Genomic DNA, 10,800 nt, shown 5'->3' with positions numbered 1-10,800 from the left:
AAGAGATGAACAATCAGCTACAAAGTCGTATGGCATTTCTTAAGGAAATTAAATGAACTAAGCAAGCAAAATTTAGTTACCCTTATGGTTTCCCGGTTATAGTGGGGTGGGGAGAAATGAAAATGCGAACAAATTAGCCAAAAAAGTTACAAGAACACCTTTTATGGCACATAATTCAGAAACAGTTACGGAATTAGTATAAGCTTGTAGCATTTGAAATTTATTGGAATCCCCTCGTATATGTGTTAATTGAAATCCCCTTATATATGCATTATAATAACGAAGAATTTTTTCAATGTTTCTTAGTTCGTATCCTTCAATTTATAACCAATATAATCTTTCGTTCGTTTTAGGCCGCCGCCGTCGATAATGAATCATTTTATTGTTTATTTATGTCACAGGCGCAAATTCTTCGATATTTCTTTGTTCAAACCGCCTGATATTGCGTTTTCAAATTAATTTACGTCTTAATTTCCGTTGTGTTTAGTTTATACCCAAAGTGGTTTGTTTATTCTAACTGATGTGAGCAATTTTTTTAGATAATTTCGTCACTCTCAGTGGAGCCGCTGTTAGAGGCAGTGGTTTCGGTGTTAGTCCGAATTTTTCTTTTAATTCGTAATGTTTTTTTTATTTTTTTCGTCTTTTGTCATGCAAAAATGTGCAGTATAGTAGCAGTGTTGAGTTTTAAGTGCAGTTGATGAGGTTGACAGAGGTAACGGAAGAATGAAGACGTTTTAGAGGTCGGTCAAAAAGAAAACCGACAAATATGTTAGAGAAGTGGTATTTTACTCAAGTAATGTATTTATAAACATATCAACATTTCCATTGTCCAGTTTTTAAGAAGCGTTTACATGGTGTATCCAATGTGCCAGTTTCCACCTCAAACCTCAATGTCCTAAGCAGCCATTTAGGGATATTTTTTTTACAGTTTGAAGATGTAGTTTTTTGTTCCAGTTATTGAAAGTTATACAGTGAAACTCAGGTAACTTTTTTTTGTGATCAGATTTTAAAAGTAAAGCAGAAATTTTTTAAATAAACGTAATAATTGCTTTCATACAAAAAAATTGTAATATTTAAAGTTGTAAATTTTATGGTTTGACTTTTAGCTGTCATTTTATTTGTTCAGTTTTGTTTTAAATTTAGTATTAACCTATGACAGTTAGCACTATTTTTGACATTTGATAAATACCTAATCATATTTGAGATTTTGTTTTTGTTTTTTAAAGAAGGTTAACCACTATGCATAGTTTCACTTAAAAAGATATTTTTTTTATTTGTAATAATTTATTTCTGCTACAAATTGTCGCCCATTAACAATTGTAAGTTTTTTTTGTATTTTTTTTTAATTGTGACTATTAATATAGTGTTTTTATGTTCTCTATGTTTTGTAACTGTTTGTGGTGACACAAAAATAAATGTTAAATTTTGTTTCTTAACATTTGTTTATTTTTTTAACTAACCCTTTTTGAGTTTAATTTGAAAAATATTTTGAATGTTTTGCATCTCTGATAATTATATCTCCAGTTACAACTAGCTGGTTGTAATAGGTATAATTAGGCACCTCAAGTGGCGCCCTATATTAAATTTCTTGAGGTGTTTCCTGTTTCGTTTTGTTTTTGTTTGTTCCAAGAGATTTATGACCCTTTATTTCATTTTTCTGTAGTTGCCCCAATCCAAACCCTCTTGTCTTTTACTTATCCACGACCCCAGCTCTCCTACCAAAGCCTGAGTGCCCGTTCGCACAAGTAGCGATTATTTTGCTTACCCTTCTCCACCCCCATAGTTTCTCTTCCCTCAATTTTCTACCCCTTGTATTAATACTTCTATGGTAGGCAAAATATTTCGTTACAAGCTTAGTGCTGAAAAAGTCGAATGGAGTAACTTACAAGATAAAATCCCTAGATATATTAACTATGTATAAGAAAGAAATAGGGTTGCATGAGCTACCTTAATCACTGTTAATCCATATGTTGATATCTCAGTCTCACGTGAAAGTACTAACTAAATAATCAACTAGTCAACTAACTAAATTCGGTCAAAAATGTAACAAAACCGTTGTATTTGCCCCATGAATTTACCACCTCTTTAGTTGTGGCTAAGTTTATATGGCAATAGAAAAGCAGTGCACGTACTCGTTTGACTAAATACTAGAGGGACTATGTTTAGTCGAACCAAACGATGATATCAAGAATGGACAATAAATTAGTGCCTAATGTCAAATATGCAAAAAATTAATAAAACAAATTCATAAATTATTGCAGAAACCTTTTCATTTATGAAACACACAAGATTTAGAAATTTTCTTCTGTTTATCGAAATTTTGTTATATCAAACTTCAATTATTATCGTTTCAGTGACGTCTAGTTCAGTGCATTTATTTCAGGATTGATAACGTATTTCCCCTAGGCTTAGTAGAAACTCAATTTCGATACCTTTGACGGTCAATGCCTAACAATTTAGCTAACAGAGGTGGTATGGTCAGTGCTACGAGATACACACATGATTATTAGTAAATATTCCGAGATTTACGGTTGGCATATTATTTTATTTGGCAATTTGTGTAATATGGGATTTCTCTTCGGCCAGCATTGTCGCTCGTTAAATAATCACATTATGAATACACAAATATTGTTTACTTAATCATCAAACGAAACACACAAAACAATATTTTATTTTTTGTAAACTAACAATCCTAACATAATTAATTCTGCTGATATCTACAAACAATTCAACCCCTTACTGCATAGTGAGTCATATATTGTACAAAACTTAGTTTTATACCTAACCGTTAGAGATCGAATCTTATTTGGAAGTATTTATGCATGAAATGTCCATATAAAGCACATATTTCGCAATAAAGCGCCATCTCATGCAGCAAGGTGAACTTTTATGAAAATTTGCAAATGGCCGCGGTCTGACAGCTGTTCATAAGAATTGTGCAATTTTATATTCAATTATCGAAGTTTCTACTGAATATTTTTGTACAAAAAACACAACATCAAGGATAGACCTTCAAGAAAGAATATCTATAAGTATTTTCACGTATTTTGGTATTTTTTGATCAAAAATATGCTTGTGCTATATATGCCACAATATGCACTGCCGTGCAACACTCTCTTTCATATTTGGCACAATATGCGTTCTGAACTAGGTAATATTATTTTTTATTTTAGATAATAGATCCAAAAAAGTTTTATGGTGAATCTCTTGTGGTAGTGGACATACCAGATTGTATGTCCATAGATACATGATAGCCCAAGACGAAGGGCTATCAGATGCTGATATTTCCCCTATTTTATTAGCCCCAGAGTCATACTATGAAGATGATATAATAGATAATAATTAATCAGATATTATTATCCCTGAAACGGATTTAGAAAGCAGTTCGGATAGCGAAGATGATATTTTTTTGGACGAATTACGACGTAATCTAATAAAGAATAGAAATAAAAATCATCTAACTTGGAAAGAAGGAAATTTGGTAACATCAGATGATGATATAAGATTTCTCGGTTCTACTGACCTGCCACCTGAGTTGCAACAAGCGGATTCCCGTTACGCATTTTAAAAATTTTTTTTAACAAATAAGATGATTAAAGATATAGTTTGTCAAACTATATTATATTCAGTGGAAAAAAGACCTCAAAAACTTTTGAAACTTTCTGAAAATGAGCTGGAACAGTTCTTAGGAACCTGTATTTATGTCAATAGTGCAATTGCCTCAATCATTCAAACTCCAGCCTGAATCATTGATTGATATCAGACGTTATGACATGCAATAGATGGGAAGAAATAAAATGTTTTTTATATTTTGCGAACAATAACGATGCTATTGCTGCCAATCCTGGTCCTGATAAACTTTTTAAAATCCGACCGCTAGTAAATAAACTAATGAATCAGTTACTCAAAGTTTCGAAAGAGGAATTTTTAACCATAAATGAGCAGATAATTCTAACAAAAGCGCGTTCAGTTATAAAACAATATAATTCGCAAAAACCCCACAAATGGGGATATAAGGCGTTTGTTCTTATGGAACAAACTAATGTTGTACCCGATGGTTTTCAAATGTGGTTCTTCGGCTAACATAAACAGTAACAAGACTTATAAATCACAAACTATTCTTTGGTTCAACACCGTCCCATTGCAAATTTATCTAACGAAACATTATCTTTCAATTTATACAAAAAACAAAGATCGTAAAAGATAAATATTATGTTTAGATGGGATTAAGCCAATTGATTTTAATGGAAATTACATTTTTAATTAAATTTTCACTCCAACAATCGTTTTCAAAAAAAAATTATTTTAAAAATTCTGCGAAAATGTATAAGCAACAAGTTGTTATTAGGTTATATGGCTCATTCAATAATGGACAATCAAATATGTGGGAGGGGTATAAGTGTATACATGATACCTATATTAAATGAGATTATCTGTGGTAATGTTATATTGGTAATCTAAGAATCGGGTTATTTAAAAATATTTACATATGTAGAAGAAATGTAAATTGCAATTTGTATAGATATATTACGATAATAGACCGTCGGATTTCCGACGAAGTTCGTCCACGATTCTATCCCTTGTGCTTTTGAGAGTACTGAAAGATAAAATCAAGGAGAGTGCAATATGTGAAAACTGTGTGGTTTCCTGGGGAACTTTTCATGAAAATTGAATTTTTGTTCCGGAAACAAAATTTTCTTTTGTAAAAAATTTTCTCCATTAATCCATTTTACGAATCGATAGAGTAGTATTGATTTGTTAACTACTGTTAAAATAAGTCAATGCCCGTGATTTTTCTCATTCATGCTACTTGAAAGTTTGTTAGTTTTCAGGATAAGGAACGTGTAAAAAAAGACATAATGCCATGGCGTGAAAACTAAATTTCATTTTTTTTTGTTGATCTAATATGACATTTTCAGTACACAAAAAGGCATAAGGAATAAAATCATGGTCGAACGTCGTATTGAAATCCGACGGTCTATGAGTAATTTAGGAACGGATATTGGGAAATAGATAATTATAATGTTGGGAGATTAATATAAATACAGGTATACAAATTGTATTTTTAATTATGAGAATTAACATTTGTCCAAAGTATTAGGTACAGGTATTATTTTTATATAAAAATAAGTTAAATGTAAAATTTATCAACTAATTTCAATATTGTGTGTGTATGCAAATGCAAACGGCTGTATTAATACAAGATCAATGCAAATATGCGCATATGCGGATGATGTTGCCATAATGAGCCGCAACAAAAGGTTAAGCGAAAAAGTTATAGAACTGAAACGAGAGGCTGCTACGTTTGGTCTATATATAAATGAAAGCAAAACAAAATATATGGAGTGCACAAAATCGAACGAATATGAGAATCTGAAGGTAGACAACCATACCTACAAATATGCCACCACTTTTCCCTACCTAGGCTCAATATTAAATGACAACAACAACATCAGTCAAGAAATACAAGCACGGATTCTTAGCGGTAATAAGTGCTTTTATGCATACAAAGACTTAATGAAAAGTAAGTTACTAAATCATGAGTCTAAGCTGAGAATCTACAAAACAGTAATTAGACCAGTGGTCACATATGGATGTGAAACGTGGACCCTCTCAACCACTGATGAAAATCAACTGAGAATATTTGAGCGCAAAATACTAAGAAAGATATTTGGACCAACCCAATGCAGCGATGGTTCGTGGAGAATTAAAATGAACCACGAGCTGGATGAACTAATGCAGAGCGCAGATATTGTCAGATTTGTAAAGTTACAAAGACTAAACTGGCTTGGTCACCTAGAAAGAATGCCAGATAATCGAGCTGTAAAAGTAGTCCAGAGATGGAAGCCCCAAGGAAACAGAACAAGAGGAAGGCCCCGTAAAAGATGGATAGACGACGTAGAGAGGGATCTTAAAACCATGAACATCAGGCAGTGGTGAAGGAAAGTATCCGACAGAGCAGAATGGAAGAACATTGTTAAGCAGGCCAAGACTCACAAAGGGTTGTAGCGCCATTAGAAGAAGAAGAAGTGTGTATGCAAATGAAATTACGGTACCTGTGATGTTTAATTAACACTTTTGCTTCTTCCACAGTGCACTGGGCCAGGGGGCATTTGGGTGGTGGTTTTACACAAAACTGGAGTGTTTATCGCGTTGGTTTATACAAGACTGAAGTACATGTAGTCCGCCTCCCTTAAGTACCACAGGGGCGATGTGTATAGGACCGTATTAGTTTACGTATATACACAGAAGACAAACACACAAGTTAAGTAAATAATTAAATATAAAATAAAATAATAAAAATAACTTAATAAAAAAAAAATAAGAATATGTCTGGAGGAGCGTAACATTCCAACCATTAAAATGCATATTTGCATTTTTAGTTAATGTATGACAGAGGGCATAGCATCACCAAAGGTCGGTTAAGTTCACATTTCGCGGTTTATACGATAGCTACGAGCACAATATCATTTTGACCGAAAATTAAAGTTTTAATTCGACCCATTTGCCATTGAAGGGAGGCTTGGTCTCATTACGTACAGTACGAGTGTACCTATATAAGGAGTACCCTCATTTTTATGCCACTTCGTGCGTTGATGAAGAGTATATAAATATTCTCTGCTCCGTCTTCGCCAAAAGTCTGCATGTAATCGTTGCAGCAATTGCCAATGACTTAGTCTATTTAAATGAACATCACTGTAATCCAGATCGCGAATTATTTTTAAAGGCTCTAGTGTAAGAAAATGTTCAGGTGTTAACACTAAAAAATCATTTGGATTATTACTGAGAGGACATAAAGAACGACTATTTAAGACAGCCCCTATTTGTATGAATAATGTATTAAATTCTTCATAGGTTAAAACGTGTTCGCCTATTGACTCTAGACACATGTGTTTTTACGCTTTTTATATCGGCTTTAAATAATCCACCAAAATGGACAGCTACAGGAGGATTTAAATGTCATGTAATGACGTCGTTTTTACCAAAATGTGACTTAATGTCTTCTAAAAAGGATTTGCACCTACAAAATTTTTTCCGCAATCAGAATAGATAACAGAGCAACGTCCTCGACGTGCTACAAAACGTCTGAATGAGCCTAAAAATGCCTCGGTACTAAGTTCAGATACCAATTCTAGGTGCAAGCCTTAGTGGCAAAGCATACAAATAAGTAAATATAGGCTTTCGTTAATTTAGAATTTTTAAGCTTATTGGGTCGTATCACAAAAGGACATCTAAAGTTGACGCCAACGCAAGAAAATGGTTTGGCCTTGATACTTATAAGGTTGATAATTATAAGGTTTTAGTCTCCAACAGGAAACACATTTTGAAAGAACACTACGAATAACACGTTTAGATTAAATTATCCAAAAGTTTTGTGACAAGGTCATGTGCGAACCTTGAATGCCTGCATATAGATGTATAATATGAACTTCCGAAATAAGCACTTTGATAAAATTACCTTTGGAAGGTAAAAGAAGAGGAAAGCCCTTGTCATACGCAAATTCTGACTGGCTGTCTTCCACCCACTCTTGGAAGATCATGTGAATTAAAGAAGGGATTTAATTTTTTCAGATATTTGAATTTGACAGTATTACCTTTAACTTGTATTTCCTTCAGATATCTTTGTTGCACTAATCTAATTAGTTGATTAGTTGCATTACTTTGCTCCTGAAAGTCTTCTCACAGAAACCGCTGTGAAGTATCATATTTCAGTTACCATTAAGTTAGGTTATCGCCATTCAAAAGCGCCATACAATAGCGCTGATTTATAGGGGAGCACGTGTCCCATACACCACCTAGGAACGGCCAGAGGGTTTTCTGGTCATTTCAAGACACCAAGACAGCAAACGAAACGCATCTAGTTTATCTCTTTTGATCCTCGGTGCCGGGCGCCCGCTAACGTCGTGACGTGGTACTATTCTACTGCCTGCTTCAATAATTAATTCACCAATATTTCAAAAGGTAAGTCTACGCTTTGTACAGAAAACAGCAATGAGTAAAAGCCAGCTAATTTTCGTAATTTATTCACAATTAATATTTGCTATTTTCGCTTATTTATTTACAGTCAAAATATTGCATTTTTTCTTCATTATTATTCTAATTTCATTTAACCAGCGACCTCTACATTTTACACAAAACAGTCGGTGAATTAATCCAACGAAGGACAATAATCGAATCTGATCATGCGTAAATTCTACTAAACGGGATAGTGAGAGTTTGCAGTATATAAGATATTAATTTACTTAGAATTACTGTTGCATTGAGCTTAAGACGAGAAATAGTTTGTACCCTGGTAGGAGATACTTTTGTTCGGGCTAAAAGAAAATAAGTTTTGATGAATCCTGTATCATAACAAACACGAAGGTATGTAACAGCAGAAGATTCAAGTAAAGAGGCGTCACAAAACCCATGAAGCTCTTAGAAAACAATTCATTTAAAGGAATATGACGAGGTATGGAAAACTTAGACAGTATAGGCAATTTAATTTGAATTGTTCCCACCTTAAAGTAATTTCCAAAGGTGGAATTGCATCCCAATCTAAATCAAGTAGCCCAAGACGCTGAATAATAGTCTTCGCTATCAAAGTGACAGGATTAAGAATACCATAAGGATCGAATATGCAAGCTATTTGGCTTAAGAGAATATTAGCTACAGAGAATATTTGAGGTGCATTACTTGCCCATTTTCGTAACTCAAATCCACCACGTTTCAATAAAGATACTAATTCTTTTATAGCAAGAACACTACTTTGTAAAGAATCCTTTCCTATCACCACATCATCTATGTAAGTATCATTTAGGAGTATAGATGAGGCCACAGGTAAGTCCAGTTACCTGTCTAGCACGATATGGTAAGCTAGACACATCGAAAGTAACCCGAGTAAGTTCGTATTCAGCAATAGATTTCTGTTCCGAAAAACGCCAAAGTATTCTTTGAAATCTTTTTTGCTCAGGAGCGATAAGAATCAGTATAAACATGGATTTAATATCTGCAGTGAAGACATATATATGAAACCTGAATTTAAGCAATAGATTTACAAGATCATTTTGTCATTTTGGAATTAGATATAAGGTATCGTTTAAAGACGGAAAGTTAGAGGCGTGTGCGGAGGCATCAAACACAACGCGCAGTGGAGTGATACTGGACTCCTTTCAGATACAATTATGTGGTAGATAATAAGCACTATTTATTGCCGTACTTGGCTGAATAGAATTTAGATAATTATTATGTATGAAACTTTTGATGAAATTCGAATATTGAATCTTTGTTGAATAATTTTTGGCAAATCTGCGCTTTAAAGAACTAAATCTTTGTAAAGCTAAACGTTTTGTGTCATCAAAAGAAGGTATTTCGTTTTTGAAAGGCAGAGTTACTACAAATCTGTCCTCGGTATTTCTATAAGTAGTATGAGAATATAGCTTCTCACAGAACGAGTCTTCCGGAGAATAAGATCTAACTTCTTGTACTTCCTCGATAGCCCAGAATTGTTTTAATGTCGCAACCAATTGCTCAGAATCATTAGTAGAAACTGCACATTCTAGCAGAACTTGCTACATATTCTAGCAAGACCCTATATCGATAAAGTCACATTGAATCTAGGGACACTTAATTTGTCTGCGCATTCTTTACTAATGAAGCCAGCTTCAGACGCACTGTCTAATAAGGCTCTTCTAAACTCCCAAGGCTTTACCAAGACGATCGAGAACATAGATTGTAGCTGTAACTGGCAAGACATTATTTGTCAAAGTATTTGATAAGGCGGAAATAGAAAGCATGGGATCGTTAGATAAACTAGCAACCTCGTTAGGAGAAGAAGAAGAATGATTATTCGCATTGAAATTATTAAAGTGAAGAGCAGTATCATCAGTTTTTTATTATAATGTGTACATATTCTAGATGAAAGGCATTTGACCGTAACATGAGTTTTAGACAAGCAGTTTATACAACATTTTTTCTGTTTAGCAAAGTCAAAACGTTTTTGAGATGATTCTGCAAGAAATTGATTGCATTTAAATACAGCATGATCAGAACCACAAAATAGAACTTATTTCTGACAGAACTGGTTAGAAATGTTGAAGTTTGACAAGATGAATGCCGTAAAGAAATTTTCAATTTTACGCCTGATTTGGTAAATGTCACTTCTAGTACCGATACAAATATTTTAATGTCACTATACTCTGCAGTTTAGGTTTAGAACAAAAATAAAAATTATAATTGTCAATTGCTAACTGTCAGTCTATTGTTTGATTTGATGGTTATTATTGCAAATTGCAAAGAAATCAAACTAATCGTGGTTTAATATCTCTAGGTTATTGTTAGCATTAACCTCAAATCAGTTTCTAAATTACAAATCACTTACCTCAGTAGTCTGTGTTTTAAATGTTCGTGGCGTTCAAATAGTATTTTGCAGATTAATAATAATTAGTTAAATATGGTTTTTCACAATAAACGTTGTATCGTACAATGTACCAATTCGTCAACAGTTAGACATGCCTTTCTAAATCCTGATAAAGATATACGATTTAGGAAGTGACTTAGTGTTATAAAAAATCCTAATTTAGATATGATGAATTCCTCTAGTTTTTAAAACAGAATGAATATGCCACAGGCACTTTCAAGATAAGTTTGCTTCTGCAGTCTTCTAGAGTCATAGATTGTATCCAAATGCAATTCCCGAGAACAAATAACTGATTGATTTTAGATTCCTCTTCTAATGTACATCCCATAAGTATTTCAATGTTGTGTGCAGAAGCAAATGTAACAGAAAGTAAGTAACCCTGATATGCAATTAATAAAAAT

General features: G+C 33.4%; 1 protein-coding gene across 9 annotated transcripts in view; it reads right to left on the bottom strand.

Moving 5' to 3' along the window:
* DIP2 (disco-interacting protein 2) overlaps positions 1–10,800 on the bottom strand; it is a 1,036,664-nt gene that overhangs the window by 115,606 nt on the left and 910,258 nt on the right. The gene's annotated exons all lie outside the window — the stretch shown is intronic.

The sequence above is a fragment of the Diabrotica undecimpunctata genome, chromosome 8 (assembly GCF_040954645.1).
Source record: "Diabrotica undecimpunctata isolate CICGRU chromosome 8, icDiaUnde3, whole genome shotgun sequence".
NCBI classification, from domain to species: Eukaryota; Metazoa; Arthropoda; class Insecta; order Coleoptera; family Chrysomelidae; genus Diabrotica; species Diabrotica undecimpunctata.
This window is presented reverse-complemented; position numbering and strand designations above follow the sequence as displayed.